This window comes from Alexandromys fortis, unplaced genomic scaffold (assembly GCF_014885135.2).
Source record: "Alexandromys fortis isolate MF-2015 unplaced genomic scaffold, M_Fortis_MF-2015_v1.1 scaffold_11, whole genome shotgun sequence".
Classification (NCBI taxonomy): Eukaryota; Metazoa; Chordata; class Mammalia; order Rodentia; family Cricetidae; genus Alexandromys; species Alexandromys fortis.
The window spans coordinates 1,542,185-1,562,443 of NW_026067912.1; the positions used below are offsets into that span (position 1 = coordinate 1,542,185).

Sequence of the window (20,259 nt, forward strand, 5' to 3'; positions counted from 1 at the left end):
ATAAAAAATAAAATAAAAATAAAAAAAATAAATCTTTAAAAAAAAAGTTATCCTAGGAAGATTTTACTTTCAAGAACACAGGCGAGGGCCGGGCGGTGGTGGCGCATGCCTTTAATCCCAGCACTCGGGAGGCAGAGGCAGGAAAATCTTTGTGAGTTCGAAGCCAACCTGGTCTACAAGAGCTAGTTCCAGGACAGGCACCAAAAACTACAGAGAAACCCTGTCTCGAAAAATCAAAAAAAAAAAAAACACAGGTGAGAGATCCCATCAGCCCATATTGAACCAAATCTCACAGACAACTGAACATGCTAGAGTCGGTTACGGAACTAAGAAGTCAATTTCCTCAACAGTCGTGCTTTACAAGAATTTAGTTTCGTGTTTACAGGAATTCTATTCTCTCCCTCGTGTAATTCACCTGGGCGAGCTCTCTAGCACCTCCTTGACTAGCTCACCCTGTGCAGTAAGCAGCATGGGGCGGGAATGGTTCAGCTCTCACAGCCTCAGGGCCAGCTCACCTGTGCCTTTCTCCCCAGCCCATGGACAGAATCTGCTCTCCTGCGCTGCCCAGGCGAGGGGCAGGGCCTGCTCTCCTGAGTGCTGCAGCTGGTGAGGGGTAGGCCTAGCTTTTCCACTCTCACGACCCAAGGGCCAGCTCTCCCAACTGCCACAGGCAGCAAGGGGCAATAGGTAAGGCGAGGCATCTCTTCTCCGTCCGCTATGTAGTTTTTTAAAAGTCATCAAAAAGTTGTTTTCTAAGTCCAGCAGTGACGGCTCATGCCTTTAATTCTGGCACTGGCGAGGCAAAGCAGGCGGATTTCTGAGTTTGAGGTCAATCTGGTCTACAAAGTGAGTTTCAATACAGCCAGGACTACACAGAGAAATCCTGTCTCGAACTACCCCCGCCCCCCCCCCAGTTGTTTTCTAAATAAGGAAGGAGACCTTTAAATCTTATTCATTCCTTCAAGTACTGTAGCCTGGGTAAGATACCAATAAACAGATCCATGTCAGAACTTATATATATATATATAAAATCCTGGACACTTCTTCCAACTGCACCAATGTCTGATAGCGTGACTAGAAGTTATTTCTTGAGATCCCACGACTCCTGCTGCCCTTGAAGACTATTAACAAATTTTCCTAAAATTCCAGTGAGGATTGTGTTGACAACAATTTATGAATAAATAGTAGTGTTCCTCTTCTCCTTAACTTTATCAACAATGAAAAAAAACAAAAGTGAGCCAGCCAAAACCAGGTCTGCAATATAAGATGCTACAAAACAATATATTTCACACTATAGTTTATCCTGGTGGCTGAAGACTCCATGGCTGCGGGCAGTTAAAAGCATCCAAATGCAGCTGGGAAAGTGAGCAGTACCAATTAGGATTATACTCCACCTTGCACTTCGTTACAGAGCTTTCCGCTCAAGGATGAGGGTCTGCACTCATGCAGCTGACAGTTCCACCAGAGCCAGAGCAGTCAGCAGTGCTGAAGCTCCCACAACACTGTCTTCCCTTGCTCCTGAAGAGGCCCGTGGGCAAACGAGAACCTTTCAAAGGCTCTTAGCTCAAGGCCTGCATGCTGGAGCCCTCTGTGTTAAGGAGAGGTGGCAAAGGGCCAGCAATTTAAGAATTTCCTCATTTCCTTAGCTAAAAAACAATGGGAGCCATTAAAACATAATGTTGGTTATAAAAGACACCCACAGAAGTATCCTATGTTGTTACTATGATAGCAAAACCTAATACTTCCACAACATTGTTCTAAAGCTATTTTTCAATAAAACTGTTGCTTTCAGAAATGAGCAAAAATAATACTTTTTTTTTTTTCAGTTTCACTAACTCGGAAGTAAGTCTTAACTAAAACAAAACAAAGAACACTGTAGTTAGGCTTCATTCCATGCATTTCAAAGTACCAGTTTCTAAAAAGGTAAAAGCAGCATATTGACCCTTTGTTATTTGGATGCTCTCAATGTTGGACCTATTCTTAACATCAGTAACATTTTAAAAATGGAAAACAACTCCCTTCAAAAATAAAAATTAGAAACAACTTTAATCCCAGGTAGCTTAATTCTAGATCTTCCTAAAATGGACAGAGACATATGTCCCTGACTGTTTCAGTTGCTGGAGGGGCTCTCTAATCAGTGTTTGGACATACAAATTGTAGAAAAACGTCTGAATTTGGCTAAGCTGGAAACAGCTTCCCAGGACCTGGGCAACTGTCAATCAAGGAGTTTCTGGGCTTGTAGCAATCTGAGCTCAAACTCTGGACTGAAGCTCTTTCAGGTGAAAAGAACTCGGACAAGTCTCACCACCACCCTCTTTTGAAGGAGGCGGCGCTACAGAGACAGCCTTTAAACAGTGGCCCTGCTCCTCATTTCCCATTCCCCCTTACCTGACCACCCGAGAAGAGTAAAAAATCAAGTTGTTTTGTTGCACAGTCCGTGTCCCAGTTACAGGGGCAGAACTACCCAAAGGAAGCAGGGGTACCGCTGCTTCCAGCCAGTGCTGCTTCCGAGCCATGGTCAGCAAAACCATTAGGGGAAAATGAGTGGCAACAAGACCTTGCACACTCCCATCTTGCTGATATTCTCTAAGACATTTTCAAGAACATGATTTACTTAAAAATATAAGCCAAGAAAAGTGTGGAGAAAACTCGCCAACTGTGAATGAACAAACAATGTGGTACAAGCACTCACTTCTTCTGTCTGTCTGTCTGCCTGTTTCTCTCTCTCTCTTTTCCAAATGGGGTCAAATGGGTTTGGACCCTCACAGGGCATCACCCTTTAAGTCTAAGCTTACAACTTTGCTCATCCCAAGATCATGAAACATTAGACCTCTAAATGTGTTTTGTCATATTCAAGTGTACAAGACAGAAAGACAGCCAGAAACAGACCCAATAACTTAGTTCCAAGCAACAGTTTCAAGTAACAGTATTTTCTCCATTCTGTCTCAGATCTTCCCAAGTCATTCCCACAAGCATTACTAACCATGGGAAACTATACAATGTTACTAAAATGAACTCCAAATTCTGTGTCACAGTTGGCTACATTTTAACTATTATAGGTTAGAGACATGAGGATGAGCAGCAGGGATACTACCTGCATGTCGGTGTTCCTTTACCTGGACCATGAGTGCTACAAAGCAGCGACTGAAGTATGTCACCCAGTGTTATGTGAATAAGGCAGTGCACAAACTTAAGTTCCTGCAACTGGAATAATATTTTTAAAACAGGAACCGAGAATTAAGTCTACATCTAAGTAACCTCTTAAGATGTCTATGCTAGAAGAACTTCAAAAGGACATTCTGATAATGAAGTTTTGTGAAACAGTTATGTTTCCTGATTAATGCCAATGTCTGGCTGGGTCTCACTTCTGCAACACCCACCTGGAGACAGAGGCAACAGGATCAGGATCAACACAGCAGCCTGGGCTATGCTGTTAAGACTCTGCCTCATAAAATTTCTTTAAATGTTACAGCACCCCAATTAACAGAAGAAAACATCAAGTATGGGTTCTGTACTGCTCAAAGAACTTAAAGTTGAAATTATGTTTAAAGATATACTCTCAGCTACTGAATTGCTTTTGTTTTGTAAGCATCTATTAAAGAAGGAGGAAGTGGGAGTTAGATGGCTCAAGGGTTACTAGCTAGCACTTTCTGCTTTAAGCAGAGGACCAGTGTCCAGTTCCCAGCACTCAGGTTTGCAGTCCGCTCACCAAGCTCCCTGCAACTCCAGCTGCAGGGGACCTGATGCCTTTTTGACTTTTTGCAGCACCAAAACACATATCCAAATAAATAATAAGTCTTTCTTTAAAAAAAGAGATAAAAATAATTTTTCTCCTCTCTTACAACACATGTTCTCTCTTTCTCTGTGTTACACATGGCGGTCAGGACAACTTGCAGAAGCAGACTCATCTTTTTTTCCACCAGGTGATCCCTAACATACACTGTAAGTGAGACTAAAGTAAACTTTCAGGGCAAAGCCCTAACATGAAGACTGTACCTCGGCCTGAACAATGCAATGGCTACAAAGGCCCTGGGAGCAGGCTGTAAATACTGCTATCTTCTCGCTACGGGGTGGCCCATATTTAAAGCTACTTAAATTTTTATTTTTCAAAACAAGACATTTTTATGGGTAGTACACTTTACTCATTGACTCTACAGAGCTGACACAAACCTCGTGTATATGTCTATGTAAGCATACTCACTGAAGCCAGAAGAGGGCACTGGATCCCGGAGTTAACTCAAGTTCCCTGCAGGCACAGGGGCTCTGAACAGCTGAGCCATCTCTCAGTCCCCAGAGATGACTCTGAGACAGTTTTCCCCAAGGCCCCCATATTGGAAATCACCCTGAGCTGTGAGGTGGAACACAATAATAGACTTGTTCCCAACCCCACACAGTATATTCGGGTCATGACAGAAGTATAAACTATGTCTTTGCTTTGTAAACTTTCCAGTTTTTTACTAAAAATGAAAACTTTCAACAGAAAGTCTAGTAAGAAACTATTGCGTTTTAGAATTTAGCACAGAGGTAAACGCAATGTCAAAGAATAATCTGTTAACTTAGCTGCCGCTGACATGGATGGATGACACCACCTAATGCTTTCTCTTCTGGTTCTAAACTGTCTTTCTCTAAAACTTCCAAGAGTAAAAAAATAAGCATTCCAAGTTGGGCATGTTGCCCTATGTCTGTAATCCAGCACCTACAAGGACTCCAAGTTGTGAAGCCAGCCTGCATTCTGTATTGTGAGATGCTGTCTTGAAGGAAGGAAGAAAGGAACAAAGAAGGAAGCATTCATTCTAAAAACCCTGTAATTTTACTGTGTGTCTCAAAGAAGTGTTTGTTCCCCCACTTAAATGATCACATATCTAACACTCCAGGAAAATCCCCACCACTTCATGTCAGTGTGGAGCAGGCAATAGTAACCAAACTCATGTATAAATTTCTGAGATTCATAAAAACCAGTCTGCTCGTCTCTCACTCTAAAACTGTTCTAAAATGTAACTACAAGTTCTGTTTCCACAAAGCACCAACTTTCTGATTGCAGCTAATGGTGACTTAATCGGGCAAGTTTTCAGGAAAATCCTTGAGTAATTTATGAGACAGACGTGCTAAGAAAATGACATGAATGGGACAAGCCAAGAAAAACATCCCGGTGTCAGCAGCTAAACCCTGAGCTGTAGGAAGATGCCATTTCCCTTTCCTTCCTCTGCAGGGGTGAGCAGCACTAAGCAAAACAAGCTAACCGACAGCAGTCCTTTCTCAGACTACTCCACGACACAAGGCCACAGTAAAAGAAGATACTGTACACGTGTGTGTTTTCATCAAGCTACTTCATCGTTTACAGCCATTTTGTACAAGAGCAAAGCAATACACAGATTTACTCCATCAGTGACTTAAGTTACTGAGGAGTGAACTGATGTCTCTGGTGCACACCTACTTTAGGGTCTCTAATCACTGGCATGTCTCAGTCTCCTCGTTTACTAAGTCCCCATACATCATTATTATGGTGACCAACAGTATGTACAGGCAGTTAGCTGAGTTTTCTGATCCACTTGCTGTTTTAGGTCGAGTGTTTAACCCCAAATGTGACTTCATATGGACTGAATATGAAATACCCTACTGACTCATGTGTCAAAAACCTGAACCCTGCTGGTGGCCGTATTTTAGGAGGTTCTGGAAACTACAGGAGACAAGGTCTCTCGGGAAGAAGACAGTCACTAGGAAAGGTCCTCTATCTTTACTGCTGCTAGAATGTGAATCTCTGTGCTCCACCTCCTCCTTGTCCCAATGGCCCGGCACTGCTGAGACCATGAGCTCACAAGCCCTTCTGTCTGGGATGTCTGTCAAGTAACTGGTCACAAACACAAAGAAATTGACTATAAAGTCCCTCATCAGAAGGGTAAGAATACATGTGATGCCTAATTCTGACTGTCTCAAAAACAAATAAATAATTAGCAGAGCGTTGGAGAGATGGTTCTCCGGTAAAGAGTGCATCCCATTCCCTCGGAGGGCTCTCCATCACCCACTTCTGACAACTCACAACTACCTGTAACTCCTGGTACCGGCATTTTTTTTTTTTTTTGGACTCACTGGGCAACTGCACTCATACCCACAATGTATACAGATGTATAGCCATATAACTCAAAGTCAAACTCAATTTTTAAAAAATAATTAGCAGAAGCTGGAAGTATGGTTTGGTGTACAGCACAAGGTCCTGGGTTCAATTTGCACTATCAAAACTAACCAATACCCAAAGTATTAGAAGTCTGAACTCTTAAAATATCCAAACCAATGTCCATATAATTACTCCATGTGGCATGCGGCTGAATAAGGGGTTTTAGAAGTGCCATAAAACCTAGTTTCCTTTCTAAAGTCATAAATTATACTATGAAATATCTGGATAGTCACTGGGTCTTACTGATTTGTGTGGAACTCTGCTCACTTCCTAGGAGGGGTGCTGCTTTTATGATTTAGGCAAACTTACAGAAAATCCATCGCCAAACAGCTTCTCTCATGACATGGCAAAGTTACTTTTTTCCACAGAGGCACCATGCCAGCTAAAACTAAAAGATCAAGCTTATCATGGCTAGCAAAACAGAATAAATTACCCACAAGAAGTAGAATAAGAAGTAACTCCCATGTGGGTAAAATTCCAATCCTGAGAAATCCCTTCCCCAGAAAAAGTTCTCACAAAACTTTATGAATGTGTTTAACAACTATATAAAAACATATACACGTGGAGAAAAAGACACCCCCCCCATCAAAAACCAAACCAAAGCTCCAAACAAGATGCCAGTGAGCAGAGTGGGGTGAATGGAGATGGCCAATTTAAAATGTTTAATATTATTTAGACAATAAAAAAAAAAAACAGGAGAAAAAAACAGTATCAAGTTTTGCCCCATTTTCTAGCAAGTGCTGGGTGGCTGGACAGACATAACTGTGCTGGGAATCTTCCCAGCTCCTTGGTTCAGCAGTCACCCATCTACAGATGGACAGCTGTGCTCGCTGTTCTCACCTTCTGGCCAGAACATCTGGCCATCACCAGGACACTAGTCCCTACGGATGACAGTCACAACCCCGAACAATTTCTGTTTTCTGATTTTTAAAACCTTTTATGTTTCTCAGCTACTTTAAAGATTTGAAACCATTTTATTTCCTCTGAAGCAGCAGTCTAAACAGTTCTGGGAAAACTGTCACTGGGGATTGACGACGGGTGCGCCCTGAGAAGAGGGTTCTCTGGGGAGCTGGGCAACACCGGATGCAGAGAAACTTCCCAACTGTACTGCTTCTGAGACCCGCCCAGCCTAATGGCTCACCTTTGGGGGTGACAGCACTGTACATTCCTCACACTTTTGAGATAACATTTCGTTCCTTGAACATCGTGTTTGAATGTCCCCAAATCTACCTTAATATGACTGCTGTAAATACAAGTGCCTCTTCCAACTGTCAAATACACGTCCACCTCACTCTTCTGTTTTTCTTCTTAGGAATAACTTTCCCTTTAGTCCTAAGTTTTTATTATGACAACTCTTTGGGAGTACACGATGGATCTGTGGGTAAGGGGGCTTGCTGCCAAGCCTGACAACCAGAGTTCAATCCTTGAACTCACATCTGGAAGAACAACCAAGTTCCGCACTGTCCCCTGGCATCCGAGTGTGTGCCATGGTGTGCTTGTGTACATGTACACCCATGCACACATAATAAAAGTAAAAAAAAAAAATAACTCTTGGGCTAAGATTTCAGCCTTTTAACTTGTCCCAAGTTTCACCTATTTGTGGTGTTTTTAAAAATCTCAGTTGTTCCTGAGTGTCATTTTACTTTCCCTATTTGCTGGCTTTATGTACCTACCTTACTTTATACTGACACAAAGTTGCACACAGGCAGACAGCCTCATGTTTTGATGCAGTTATATACCAGGTGGTGTAGGAGGTCCTTCTGTTTATGTGTTGCTTTCATTGGTTAATCAATAAAGAAACTGCTTGGCCTGATAGGGCTGAACTTAGGTAGGCAGAGAAGACAGAACTGAATTCTGGGAGGAAGAAAGCAGAGTCTGAGAGCCGCCAGGTCAGACATGCTGAATCTTTCCTGGTAAGCCACAACCTTGTGGTAATACACAGATTTATAGAAATGGGTTAAATCAAGATGTGAGTTAGCCAATAAGAGACTAGAGCTAATGGGCCAGGCAGTGGTTTAATTAATACAATTTCTGTGTGGTTATTTGGGGTGCAAGCTAGCCGGGTGGCTGGAACAAAGGGACCCTCTCGTGCAACAACCAGGTAAGACTCTGTCACTGTGGGCCTCAAAAGGCCTGTTCTGGGCGCACTGTGAGCAGTGACAATGCGATGACGCAGTCAGCAAACCTTTCTGTCTTTCTTTTCCATTCCTGTATTGACTACTGTGCTGGGGACCAACCTAGGCCCTTTCTCATGCTGGGAAGTACTCTGGTTCACACCACCAATGCCTCTTTCTCCAAGACACGATCTTACTGTGTAGTTTAGGCTTATCTGGAACTTGCTACATACTCCAGGCGGACCCACCACCTGAGGCTAAGATTACTGGAATGTGCCACCATTACAAAGTGTCCTGAGCATCTTTGTAACAACAAACTCATCTCCTCTCAATTTCTTCCTCTTTCCCCAGCCTCTGCTAACCACGATTCCCTCTAGTTTCCACTTCTGCAGTCAGCTTCTCTGTGTTTGACAGCAGAGGGATCTTTGTGTCTAGCCCATTTCCCCCATCATGTTCCCCAGTTTCATCTATGCTACTGCACAAGACAAGAATATCCCATGGTGGAAATGTGCATTGTCTTTGTGTAGCTACCGAAGCACACAACTGATTTCATGTTTTGGCTGCTGTGAATGCTTGAATAAACAAGAGAGCTCTGTGTATCTCATCAACAGACTATTTCCTTTGGACATACACCTGCAAGTGGGGCTACGGAGTCATATGGTTGGTTTGGTTTTTGTTTTTTTAAGGTATCTTTAAAAAATCTTTTGTGTATAGGTGTTTTGCCTGTACGTATATTTGTGCACCATGTGCATGCCTGGTGCCCAAGAAGGCCTGAAGAGGGTGTCAGATCCTCTGAATCTGAAGTGGAAGCTAGAAATTGAACTCTGGTTCTTTGGGAAGTGCAGCCATGCTCTAACCACTGAGCCATCTCTTCAGCCCATTTATGCCTAACTTTTGCTTTAAGTCTCCATACTATTCTCTGTAATGGCTGTGCTAGCTTACTTCACACTCACACCCAACTTTCTTTGCCCCAACCTCTGCCATCTTAACCCCTGTTGTAACTGGGCTAATGTTATATAGCACATGGGGTTTGTTAAAGGCATTTAACCTTTACTTTAATCCCTTCAAAATTCTTATATTTTAATTTCTTTTCTTTCGTTCCTTTTTTTCTTTTTCTTTTCATGACAGGGTTTCTTTTGGCAACAGCCCTAGCTGTCCTGGAACTAGCTCTTGTAGATCAAGCTGCCCTTGAACTAACTTACAGAGATCCATCTGCCCCTGTCTCCCAAGTGCTGGGATTAGAGGTGTGCACCACTACCACCCAGTTACATTTTAATTTCTAATCACCACTTTAATCATTTTATGCCAAACACCTCCCCTTCACTTTGTGCTAATTGTATTTGGCACTGAACAGATAGGCAAGGAAGTACTCAATGGGATGAATGGATGGCCCTCCACATGGCCTGACTCTGGACCAGCAGCGCTTCTCTGGGCCCTGCCCCCTCATGAAGAGATGTAATATTGCTCACAAATGCCATTTAAAGATGCATGTGATGTTTTCAAAAGAATTAACTTCATCAAATCCCAAGAGTAAAAATGATTATTTTTGTAAACCAGGGCTGTTTTTAAACAACAGAGTGATATTTTTCTTTGTATTATTTGACAAGGAGTAATATGAGCTCTGAGCTCATCAGAAGGCTGGGCAGCCTACATGCAGCAGCTGGAATGCTTACAGCCTACCTGTTCACTTCCGTATTAAGCAAACAGCTCTTCCCTTTGACCAGGAATAAGCCCTTTCAGTCTCCTTCTAACTTGTGGTGGTGGCCAAGTTAACCTCAAGCACTGTCCTCTTGCTTCCGTGGGCACTCCTGCCCGAGCTAATAGCTTGAGCACTGCTGCTGGTCACTCCTCACCTTCTCCACCAACTGTCCATATCCTCCAGGTCTTTCCCAGGCCTTCTACATTCCTCTACAACGCACCTCTCTACTTCTTTCGCCCACACAGCACTATCTTAGTTCAGTCACCTTTTCCCCACCTGGATTGCCAAAAGCCCTCTAACTAGTCTTTCTGTGTCTATTTACAAATTCCTACCACACTAGAGCCATACTCTTGATCATATACAAGTCCTACTTAAAGTTAGCAAAGGCCACCCTCCCCCTTTGCTTTCAACTCAAAACCCAAGTCACTTGACATGAAGTAAGGTTCTTGTTGGATAACAATTTACCTCTCCAGTTTCAACACTCAGCAACCTTTAGGTTGCTTGCTTAGGTTTTCTTGGTTTTGTTAAGTCCTTTGCTCTACTGCTAACCACATTAGCACTTGGTTTTACAAATGCCACTTCCTCCAAAAAACCTTCCTGCAGTGCTCCAAACAGGTGGAGTCCATCTATCTATACCTGCCTTCTACAACTGATCTGAAACAAAAACAAGTGTCCTGCTTGTTTCTTTCCCCTGCCCTGGACTTAAGATTATGACATAGTATTCTGCTTACTTAAACCCCTAGGTCCTGAAATAGGCTTGGTAACAGCAAATATCAAACCTTTACTGAATAGTCTCAAAACACCACCACCAACAACAACAAAATAAGTAAATAAACAAACAAGAGGCTGTGACAGGAGGACACAGCAGGGGATGAAGCAGATGAGGCAGAACCAAAGTTGACTAAACTCCCTCTTGGGGACAAAGTGTGCAAGCAGAAACAGCGAAGGCGGTGAGAGCCCCATCTGCAACACCACACACTGACAGGAAAGCACAGAGCTTCTCAGTGAACCCAAGGGCTTAGAAAGAAACCTGCTTAGGCAGCTGGTTTAGAATTTCTTTGGTTCCGACGAAAGTTCTGTCACCTGATACCAAGCCTACACGAGCTGGAAAAGTTCAAGGAAACCATACACAAAAATTTGGTTTGAGGGCTGGAGAGATGGCTCAGTGGTTAAGAGCATTGCCTGCTCTTCCAAAGGTCCTGAGTTCAATTCCCAGCAACCACATGGTGGTTCACAACCATCTGTAATGAGATCTGGTGCCCTCTTCTGGCCTGCAAGCATATACGTGTATACATAATAAATAAATAAATTTAAAAAAAAAATTGGTTTGAACATCTCTTCAATTAGTCAAAATGTTAATAAGCTGAAAGACAGCAAAAGTTACCTGGGATCATGTCAGGTTCAGCTGCAGCCAGAACCACAAAAGATAGAAAGAGTGTGCTCTAGCCCAGTGATTCTCAACCTTCCTAATGCTGTGACCTTTTAGTACACTTTCTCAAGTTGTGGTGACCCCAAAACTAAATTATTTTTGCTGCTACTTCTGAACTGTAATTTTGCTTCTGTTATTACTCTTAATGTAAATATTTGATATGCAGGATATCTGATATTTGACTCCTGTGAAAAGGTCATTCAACCCCAGAGGGATCTTGACCCACAGGTTGAGAACAGCGTTCTAGGTCATCTGATGAAAAGTTGTTGACCAGCTCTGATCTCCAGCAATCTCTGGTTCTTCTTGGTACTTGTATGCTTAAGTGCAGTCACATAAAGTTGGCTCGTAATGGAGAAGCCAGCCCACTAAGCACACCCATGACAACCAGCAGAAAACTGATGCTTTCTGGTTGGGCTTTTAAGGTCACTGGGTTTTTGTTTGTTTTTGGTACCTTTTCTTTCTTTTTAATTCTTCTCTCATATATTACATCTCGACTGCAGTTTCCTCTCCCCCCCCCCCAAGGTTGCTGTTTTTATAGTTTGCTGTTAATTGTTGGGCAGCAGCCAAGGGTGGAGGTGTGGACTCCACACTTGCAAACTGACTAAGAAACTGAAGTATACCTGCAACCCTAAAACCAACAGTCACGTGCTGTCCTGATCTCTTGTGGACATGTCTGTGCAAAGCAGTGTCCACCATACTGGTTCTCATTGGAGGTCAAGGATAACACTGATGTCTGCTGCCTATTCAGTAACGTTTCCACAACCCTGCTGTTTACACAGCCCACATGGGCAGTGCACAAGTGCTGTCAGTGGTGCTCTAAGTCCAGGAGGGCTGGACAGTGCCTCATAGAGGTGTGTGAGTTACAACGCTGCGTACAGGGTTCAATGAGATAGATACAACATATAAAATTAGGGGTTGGGACTAGAGAGTTGGCTCAGTGGATAAGAGCACTCTGCTCTTCCAAAGACCCAGGTTCAATTCCCAGCATCCATATGGCAGTTCACAACTAGCTGTAACTCCAGTCCCAGAAAATCAAACATCTTCACACAGACATACATACAGGCAAAACACAAATGCACATCAAATTATTTAACAAAGTGTCTTACATAAGAAACACACTTTTGGAAGGTTATGGATCAAATGAAGCAAATGTTGTGGCTCAGGCTCACAGAACCTAACTCTACCTTTTTCCCTAGGAGCAAGCACTTGGTTCTTGCTAACTTTGCTGATGATAACTTTCCAAAACTGAACAAGGACTGACTGCTGCTTCTTATGCACTGGTGACTTAAGGTTCAATTTCTACCATCAAAAACAGGTAAATGGACACATAAAATCTGACTTGAGAAGTGAATGCATAAATGAAATTGAGTTGTATTGGACAGAGGTGGGCTGGAAGGTAAAGAAGTGAGATCAAGAGATTAAAAGACATTCACCCAAAGTACACAGAGGATGAATGCAGGAATGTCCTAATGAACACCACCACATGGTAGGGGACGGTTATTGATGTTGCTTTTAAAAGATATCGTAAAACCAGGGGACATTTGGGGCTTGGATAGAATTTGGTCTGTCACCTGAAATTACCTCAGTGGCAGGAGCTCTGTCTTAAAGAAACAACTGAAGAACAACATTAGAAACCTACAACTTAATGGGATACTCGAACATTTAGTTAAGCCTCCTCCTTCCTCATGCTGAGTGTTACATGAAGAGCCAGGCACCACCACGGACGCCATTTAACACATGAAGAAAGTCTCCCACATCTCTTTCTTTGCATGGAAGCTTGTTTACTAAAACCCTTCCATGCTGGAAATGTGTTCTCCGCACAATCTGTTCCCATGGAAGAAGTGCGCAAAGCTGCCATTGCCTGTATAGTGATAAATACTCTTGGGTTCTCTCCAAAGCACAGAAAATCTGCAGCAAAGCACAGCATCCCTGGCTCCACTCTCTCCCCTATAAAACGGCTGTATTTGTTGTTCACTGTTTTTTTTTTTTTTTTTTTTAATACACAAACCTGGTAGTTAAGAGTGCTTGCTGCTCTTCCAGAGACTACAGTTCAGTTCCCAGCATCTACATCAGGTGGCAAGACGGCTAGAAGGCGGTGACAAAAACACGCAGGTGCTGTGGGGGTATAAACAAGAACAGCCCTGACAGGCCCATATATATGAATACTTAGTCATTAGGGGACAGCGTCACTTGAGAGGGATTAGGAAGTGTGGCCTTGTTGGAGGAAGTGTTCCACTAGGTGAAGATTTTGAAGTTTCAAAAGTTCAAGTTTCAAAAGTCCCGCTGCCTGAAGATCAGGGCATAACTCTCAGTTACTTCTCCAGCACCATGTCTGCCTGTGTACTTCCATGCTCCCCAAGAAGATGATAATGGGCTAAACCTCTGAAATTGTAAAGAACCCCCAATTAAATGTTTTCTTTTATAAGAGTTGCTTTGGTCATGACGTCTCATCACAGCAACAGAGCACTGATTAAGAAAAGTGTTATGTGTATGCGTTTGTACCTGTGTGTATACATACACTTAACATACAAATAAAATAATATAAATCTTTAACAGAGAACAATAATAGAGTGGGTGGCGATTTATTTAATCCCTAAAGTCAGGTTTTGTTAGTATCCCTATTTTACAGAAGGTAAACTGAGGTAAAAGGTTAAAGTCTCTCATTCATCACATAACCACTAAATGGATGTGTTAAGTACCCAAGCTCAGGGAGTGTGGCCTTAGAGCCTGTGCTATTCAGTGTTGTCATAGCCATGACTTCAACAATCCTCCCAGATCAGTATACAACCCAGCACCAGGAGTAAGAGACATGCTTGGGGTCATTTTACTCCCTTGCTTTTCAAAATCCCTCATGGGTATCCTATAGTATGTAGGACAAATCCAGATTCCACACACATGACTTACAAATCCCCATAGGCACGACTCTTCCCTGCTCTGCCACATGCCGTCCCATTGTCTGCACGCACAGAACCCCTGCTTACTCCCTCCTCTTTATATACTCTATTTTTCAGTCTTAATGGAAGCACTGCATTCTCAGAAGGGAAAAGCCCTCATCATCACTCATTATCAGAGCCTCTTCATAACCCTCCTGAACATCTAGTGTTCCTTAGAATTTACTTTTATTTAAATGTGTATGCACGTGCCTGCTTATCCATAGTCCATGTGTTTGCAGTACCCACGGTGGCCAGAAGGTGGTGTTGGATCCCCCAGGACAGGCGTTACAGGTGCTTATGAGCCATCTGCTACCGGTGGCTGGGAACTGAGCCCAGATATTCTTTAAGAGCAAGTACTCTTAACCACTAGCCATCTCTCAAGCCCCAACTATTGTTTCCAGCCCAGTCTCTACCTAAACATTTTCACAACTTCAGTACCACAAGAGCTCCAGGTAAAAGATAATTATTCATTCAATAAACTACCCTGTGGTTTCCTGTATTCCCTGTTAAGACACTGTTCCTTTCGATGTGGGCATCTGCCACGAGACACATGCCTTTCATTAGAGTTATTCATCACGGATTACAAAAGCATAAAGAATAAAGTTAAAAGACAGGCAGAGAGGGTAAAAGTACCTGCTGCTGAGCCTGACAACCAGAGTTTAATCCCTGGAACCAACATGGTAGAAGGAGAAAACTGAGTCCCACAAGCAAGTGTACGTATGTACACACACACACACACACACACACACACACACACACACACACACACCAATAAAACAAAAAACAAAGTCATTTGTTTTTTTTTAAAGAAAAAATTTAAGGGATAGGCTCCATGACAAGATTTTTGTCTATCTAGAATATGCAAAGTCCTGAGTTTGGTTCATAGATACAACACACACATACATATACTTTTGTGTGCTCAGAAAATACATTTTATGTTTACTCATCATGTAGCAGTTATCGACCAAATGAGCAACATCTGTACCTCAAACTCTTTCATTTAAGATTTTTATTTAATTGTAATGGGGGTGGGGGTGAGGACCATGAACACCACAGTGCACACGTGCAGGCCAGAGGACAACGTCCCAGAGTTGGTGCCCTCCTCCCCTTTACACAGATTCTGGGGATTAAACTCAGGAAAGCTTGCACAACAAGCAGCTTTATCCACTGGGCCATCTTCCCAGCCCAGCTCGTCTATATTCTTTTTGTTTTTTTAATCTTCTTTCTTTCTTTTTTCTTTTTTAAGACAGGGTTCTCTCTGTGTAGCCCTGGCCGTCCTGGAACTTGCTCTTATAGACCAGACTCACACAGTTCCGACTGCTCTGCCTCCCAAATGCTGTGTTTAAAGGCATGTGCCACCTCGCCTGGCAAGTTCCTCTTCTATTCTTAATGTTGAAATTAAGAAACTGGGGTTAGGGAGATGGCTCCCTGCATAGAAAGTTTGTTGTCAATCATGGAGACCTGAACTTGAGGGCCCAGCACCCAAGCAAAAGCTGGCATATGTGACTGGAACCCAACACTAAGGGGTGGAGACGGGCAGATCTCAGGGGCTAAGTGGCCAGCCACTCTAGTTTCAGTGAAAGACCTTGTCTCAAAGGGGAGAAAAGGTGTGTAGGACAGAAATGAATCAGAAAGACAGCCTGATACCAAACTCTGCCCCCCAATAGGTGAATAACCACAAGCATACAACATATACACACAGGGAAAAAGTCAGAAACTATCTGTGCTGTGTACAGTGGTCCAGACCTATAATCCTAGCACTTGGGAGTCTGGAGCAGGAACACTGCCAGTTCAAGTCCAGCCTGGGCTACAAACTAAGAACTCATATTCTCCAGCCTCAGTCTCCTGAGTGCTGGCATACATAGATTTTTAATTGGTGGGAAAATGCTACTCAGAACACATAGCCAGTTCCTCTCCAACTTTATTCAAAATGATTACCTATTTCAAATAAGCTGTGGTTTAGTCTGGAAGGAAAGCACAGCATCTAACTTAGACATCTACAGATCCACCGCCAGTCAGCTCTCCCTTAGACAAACTTCAAAACACTTACTTCACACTTGTAGTTGCTAAATGAAGCACCAACACTAGCGTTCTAATTAGAACACCGCTGCCATAATTGACTCTTACTGAGTCATCAGCTAAGGCTAGGAGGAGCAGTGCAGCACCAGTGCCGAACACAGGTGTGCGCGCGGGGACAGGAAGTGCTACTAGCAGGCATGCCGTCCCCGAGAGCGACTTATTGACATAATCAGAACAAATATGCTCTGATTGTTGTCTGTTCATATCTAATTGGTTTAAGGAAAGCAAACTGCATTGCTGGGGATAAAAAAAAAAAAGGAGAAAACAGATAGATGTGTTCTTAACCTCCAAGTCTCTGCTATGCACTAGCTGTCTTCATACACGGCGTTCGGTCGTCTAACAACATGAAGCCAGGATGGTGCTTAGCTGGCAGAGGGCTGCACATTACAAGCAGTTTTTTAAAAAGAGGGGCACGATTTAAGTAACCTCTTTTCATGTAGATCAGAATATGTGTCTACAGACACATGGGGTGGGGATGGGAAATGACACATGTAAACACTGAGCAGTATGAAAGGGGCTCAGGAATGCCCCGTCATAATTTCTAGAACTTTCATTTCAAAATACCAAGGTTTAAAAAGTCAGGGCGCTGGCTGCTAGACAGTGTCTTCTAGACATGACAGGCAAGCTGCAGTAACGAGATTAACAGTGTGGTTGCTGAAACAAGACCTGTATGGTGACAATACCTGCTGACACAGCAATGTGGACCGGGAAGATTTCACAAGTCCTTACCTTAGATGAGGAAACACAGGCAATCAGTGTGCTGGAAGAGGGAGGGTTAGTTTTTTCCAAGGACAGGGGCCTCCTGGTAGGTTTTCCAAACCCAAGTGGTCAGTCTTAAACACATATACATATGATCAACACTAAATGGACTCAAGTTATTTTTACATATATACCTATATGTATACATGCACACATCTGTGTGTCAGTATGTCTAACAACAGTAATTATAGAAAAGGTCATGTATTTAGAAGGGCATGGGAGGAGCTGGTGAGGAGAGGGGAAGGGGTGAAAATGATGCAAGCAAAATACCCAAACATGAAATTCTAAAAAAAAGAAAAGAGACAGGCTGAGATTTGGCTCAGTGGTTAAGAGTACATCTTGCTCTTGCAGAGGACCTGGATTCAGTTCCCAGCACTACATGGTGGCTCACAACCATCTGTAACTCCAGTTCCAAAGATTCTGACATCTTCTACAAGTCCCTGAGGGTTCAATAAACTCAAGTGCATGCACACACACAATACATTTAAAAATTAAAGTTAAATCAGGGGCAAGGGATATAGATTGGATGGTGAAGTGCTAGTCCAGCATGCACGAGGCCTGGGTTCTATCCACAGCACCACACATCTGTCATTCCAGCAGTGGGAAGGGGGACACATTAGGTTCATATTAATTTTAGGATAGCCTGAGCTTTGTGAGAAAATGCCCTTACTGCCCATGCTGCAACGTACTAGGTGCTACTAAACAGTTTAAAACGATCAGTGTATCTTACACGACCTATCTTAATAATGCTGTATACACAGACTAGCTGCTTTTCAGTAAACTGATGCTTTTCTGTTGTTTTTAAGAAAGGACAGTGTAGTATTATTCTCCTGGGGAAAATAGTCAAATAGTCAAGGTACTTTAAAAAAAATGAACACAGCCCAAGAATTTTATTTGGATAGGATTGCAATTCTAGTTGGAATTACAGCCATAATAATTACTAGTAAAATTGCTACATTTAAATTAGGTTAAAATGTTATAAAAATATATTTTACTTATTTATTAATTTATAAACAGGGTCTCACTTTATAGTTCTGGCTGGCCTAGAACTCACTGGCCTCAAACTCAGAGACCCTGACTCTGCCTCGAGAGTGCTGGTAATAAAGGTTTGGGTCACCATGCTTGGATAAATAAATTTTAAATTCCTATGAATTAAAACTAACCTGAAAAAAATACTGTCATTATGTAACTTTAAAACCTGTGGGTCATAACTTAAAAAAGTTACAAATCTGCTGTGGGAGTGGTTTATATGTGGAGGCCAGAGGACAACTTGCAGAAGGTGTTTCTCTCCTATTACTATGCAAATTCTGGAAATTGAACTTAGATTATTAGGCTTAGTGACAAGTGCCTCTGAGCCACCTTGATGACCCTGTGTTATAACTTTTAAAGTTATCTCAATGAAAAAATTTAAACAAAAAACCCAGAAGAACAATCTACTCAGAACACAATGATAAAATCTAACAGATCAGTTCATTTAATCCTTTAACAGATCCACAGGCAAACTATACCAATTTCACACAGAAGTAGCTGTCTGGCTGGGTGGTGGTGGTGCACGCCTTTAATCCTAGCACTCAGGAGACAGAGGTAGGCGGATCTCTGTGACTTCACAAGAGCTAGTTCCAGGATAGTTTCCAAAGCTACAGAGAACCCTTGTCTCAAAAAAAATAAAAATAAAAAATAAAACACCCAAACAAAACAACCCTCCCCAAAAAACCAAAAACAACAAAAAAAGCTGTCTTCCCTTTCAATGATCTCAACCACAACTCATGAAAAAAAAAAAAAACTTCAAAGAAATCTGATCAGCTGTCACACTAATGACTGGCTTTTTAGGTAATACCATACCTTACCTAAAACATGTGAGGATTTTATCAAATATACTATCTTACTCTAAGGATGAAAAAAAAACCTAAACAACCTGGATTAGTAAGCTTTCCAAGGAAAACCATATAACAGAATAAACATGAAAAAATAAGTTATATAGGCAAAGATGCTCAAGTGAATTCCTAGTCGCAGAGACCCAGGGTGAAGTCAAGATTTTGTCTTCAAGGACAGTTAGACTGAGCATGCTGTAGAGACAATCAGGAGGTAAGAAATTCTCTTTGTGGACTTTGATTCTATCACTTATAAACTGGCCAATTAGTTTCAGATACAGCACCAACTATCCACACTAAATTGTCTGTCTATGACTCTCATACACTTCCAACAGAAGGACAACAGGACATACGTACTTCAATAGGGGAATATCCATGACACCACATTTGTGAACACAAATGGTCTTGTATAGCTCAGGCTAGCCACAAACTTGCTAGTCTGCCAAGGCTGACCTGATCTACCTTCCAAGTGCTGGGATGACAGATGTGTGTCACTGCACCCAGCCTCTTTTTTCACTTTTACCTGTGACTAAACTCACATATATTACCAAATCCTCAAGATTAGGCTTGGCTTTCTGACATAAAGGCTAACAAGGTAAAATAACAAAACTATTATATTTCAAATTATTGACTTTGGACTATTTAGTGAGGGCAAAAGAGGACTTTCCTGTCTTTCCTAACAAGTGCTTACTGCTATCAAAAGAGGCTTAGAGCCACCTGGGTGCAGTTTATCACCAGTTGAGAAGTGTCATCTGCCTTGTGACTTCAATTCTGACTCCATGTTTGGTAGCTCATTTGAGTGTCTTTCAGCAGTCACATTTGAACACAAGGATCTTCATCAGGTTTTGGCTCTGCCTGGTTCTTCTGGGAGTCTGGCTTTGTGTTGTACTTGAAGAATCCAAACTGGAAGAACATCCCCTATAGTATTGTTTCTTTTTCACATGCAATTTCACAGAGCTACAGAATCCATTAGAACCTGAAGGTCTGGCTTCATGTTGCCCAGGACTAGGTGGAGCTCTTTAGAAACTGAGTAAGACTTTTCAAAGTCTGCAGAATACTTGTAAGCTCTCAACAGTGATCCAGTTACTATGTAACATTTAAATATTTGGAAGGATTAGAAAAGCACAGTATCTAGACATGGAGATACAAGTCTAAGATGCTATTTCCAAGTGGTTCATTTGGAACACAAGAAATATTAGGAAA

The 20,259-nt window shown here is 42.3% G+C and overlaps 1 protein-coding gene across 2 annotated transcripts in view; it reads right to left on the bottom strand.

Moving 5' to 3' along the window:
• Positions 1–20,259, bottom strand: part of Clint1 (clathrin interactor 1) — a 56,077-nt gene that overhangs the window by 26,040 nt on the left and 9,778 nt on the right. The window lies entirely within an intron of this gene.